Source organism: Chrysochloris asiatica, unplaced genomic scaffold (assembly GCF_000296735.1).
Source record: "Chrysochloris asiatica unplaced genomic scaffold, ChrAsi1.0 scaffold00013, whole genome shotgun sequence".
NCBI lineage: Eukaryota > Metazoa > Chordata > Mammalia > Afrosoricida > Chrysochloridae > Chrysochloris > Chrysochloris asiatica.
This window is the reverse complement of record NW_006408531.1, coordinates 18,306,817-18,310,073: the sequence shown is the minus strand read 5'-3', so window position 1 is coordinate 18,310,073 and position 3,257 is coordinate 18,306,817.

Sequence of the window (3,257 nt, the reverse complement as noted above, 5' to 3'; positions counted from 1 at the left end):
CACAGAGCAGCTAAGAGGCCTCCAACAAAGGCCCTTTTGGTTTCCATTGCAGTGTAAGTACTTCCACACCACAGAGGAAGAGAGAGAATGGTTGAAAAACAGTTAAGCACTCAGCTGTTAACCTAAAGATTGGCTGTTCAAATCCACCAGCCACTCTGCTCCCATAAAGATTACAGCCTTGGTATGACAGTCCTCAGAGACTAAGACAGGATCTTTCGGCCAGTCTTCCCATGTTTGGCCAGATGAAGAAAGTCTAAGGACCACTAGTGTTGCAGTGGTTTAAGCATTGGCCAGGCAGAGAGAGGCCTCCCTGTGGACATGGCTGAGGAGAGTCTGTCCTGACAGGAACAACTGTGTCCTGAGCATTTCTGCACCTTAACTGTAACTAGTTAACTTCCCTAATAAACCCCATAGCTGAGCATGGGGTCTGAGTTCTGTGTGAACATTGCAATGAAATGTCAAACCCAGTTGAGTAGAGAGTGCTGTGGGAAGAGTAGTTGGTGTCATATTTTACACAAATCCTTGGTATGAACATATGTTTTAATATCTCTCGGATAAGCATCAAAATGGCAAACATTAAGAAGATTGATACTATCCACTAAAATTTAAAATAGCAAGAAGTAAGTACTCAGGCACATTAGTTTATGAATTATTGTAAGATGAGTCTGGAAATATCATTAAAATACAACTGTATAGACCCATTGACTCAGTGATTCCACATTTTGTATTTCCTTCGGGAAAAAAATATTGTACAAGAATGTTTATTAAAACATTGGCAATAATCAGAACGTTAACCAATACGAGACAACTACATTGTTAAGTGGCTCTTGTGGTACAAACAGTTAAGTGCTTGACTGCTAACTGAAAGACTGATGGGTTAACCCTTCCCAGCAGCTCTATGGGAGAATCATCTGTAATCAGCTTCTGAAAAGATTCCAGTCTAGGAAACAATTCTACTCTGTCATATGAAAGGACTAGAAGTCAGTATCAGCTCAATGACACCCATCAGCAAGAACCACAGCTAAATGATTAAGACAGAAAAATGCATAGTGACTTAAAATGAACTAGGGGGTAGGATTATACAGCTGGTTATTATAATTTCTGTCAATGGAGCCCTGGTGTGGCACTGTGGGATAAGTACTACACTGCTATATTCAAGGTCAGCAGTTCAAACCCACCAGCTGCTTCTTGGAAATTCTATACAGGATCACTATGAGTTGGACCCACTTGACAGTAATTAACAAATTAACAACAACAAGTGCTGCCATTATGTGTTATAGCTGTAAAAAGTTGAACTAGTAAAAGTTGTGTAATAGATATATTTATAACAATGACTCACATAAAAAAGTAGCTGCTAAAGCTGCTTATGTGCAACTAAACAGCTCATTGGATTTAGTTCCTTGGTTTAGAGGCTTGTGGTCATGGTGTTATGGGACATTCCAGTTAATTGGTCTGACAATGTCTTCATTGTTGTTAAGTGTTGTTGAGTCACTTCCAACTCAAAGCAACCCTGTGTAGCGTTTCCACAGAGTGGCAGGTAAGTTTGAACTGCTCACCTTAGTACTTTAAACTAGATCCTGTTCGGACATCTTATAACACGTAAGTGAGAATTTGTTATGGTGCAAAAAGAATTCTGAAATTCATACATAGTTTTTTTCACAATATGCATTTTCTATGAACTCTTTGAAGACCCTTATATAATCTCCTGCATTCTTCCAGTTCCCTTCTTTACCCATTGCTTCACTCCCCACAACAAAGTCTGAACACTTGATCAAGAAGACACAAAATGAAAATACATTCATAAGTATCTTGTTGTTGCTTTTGTGATCCATCAAGTTGGTTCTGACTCATCGCTAACCTTAATAAAAGATTTCCTAGGCTATACATGTTTGTGGAAGCAGAAAGCCTCATCTTTATCCCATGGAGCACTGGTGGAGCGGCTGGTGGGTTCGCAGTCCAGTGCTTATTCTATGAAGCCACCATACTCCCCATCAATATCTATGGTGGTGGCGGTTGTATGCCACAGAGTGCGTTCCGTCTCATAACTAGCCTGTATAAGGTTGCTAAGGCTGTAAATCATTACAGAAGCAGAAAGTCTTATTTTTCTCCTGCTGAGTGACTGGTAGATTTGAACTGCTGACCTTACTATTAGCAGCTCAGCTTGTAATTTACTACATTACCAGTACTCCTTAACCCACAGCGCCACACTAGGACTCCTTATTAATATGTATGTTGTTGTTGTTAAGTGCCGTTGAGTCAGTTCCGACCCGTAGCCACCCTGTACAGGGTTTCCAAGGCTGTAAATCTTTACGGGAGCAGAAAGCCTCATCTTTCTCCCACGGGGCGCGGCTGGTAGTTTCGAACTGCTGATCTTAAGGTTCGCAGCCCGATTCATAACCCCTATGCTACCAGAGCTCCTCAGTAATATGTATAATCATACATTAATAATTTTTTTCTCTGTCATAGAAGGAAACCCCGAGAACGACAGTGTGGAACCTATAAGATGAGCCAGGTATTCTTGGGTAGGTATCTTCATCTGTGTTGTGTTACATAAATTAAGCACACATGCACTGGAATTTGCCTTGTGAAGAATTTTCTTGCAACTAAAGCTAGGAAATATTTAGGGGTCATGAGCTTCCCATCACTAATGATTTAACATGATGCATCCACTAAGAACATCATCAGTGTCCTGGTGTGGTGCCGTAGGTTAATGCACTGGATTGCAAAGTCAGTTTGAACTACAAGGTCAGCAGTTCAAGCTCACCAGCCACTCTGGAGAAACCCTATACAGGGTCACTATATAGGTCAGAATTGATTCAATGGCACTTAGTACAACAACGTGAGCCATCCTCAAGGTTGTTATGGAGGGAACCACAATGAGTGAGAAGCAAATTTCTGATCTCAAAGATGGAATCAAATTGAAAAAAAAAAAAAAAAAAGGTATTTTTTGGACCATTCATCATGGCACACATAATTACAGTGTATGAGTAGGTTTCAAGTATATTCCACCAAGTTTCAAAGTTCCAGCATTGCTAAGTTGCTTCACAGTGTTCTTGTAAGAAAGTGATCTATAGCCTTATTAAGGAGCTGCGTCAGTTCCTGAGTTATTAGGTATCACCAAAAGATGGGTGAACAAAGCAAGTTAGAGATCCCTACCAACTCAGAAAAAGATGGAAGGAATACACAGAGTCATTGTACCAAAAGGAAATGGTTAATGTTCAACCATTTCAAGAGATACCATATGAACAAGAGCCAAT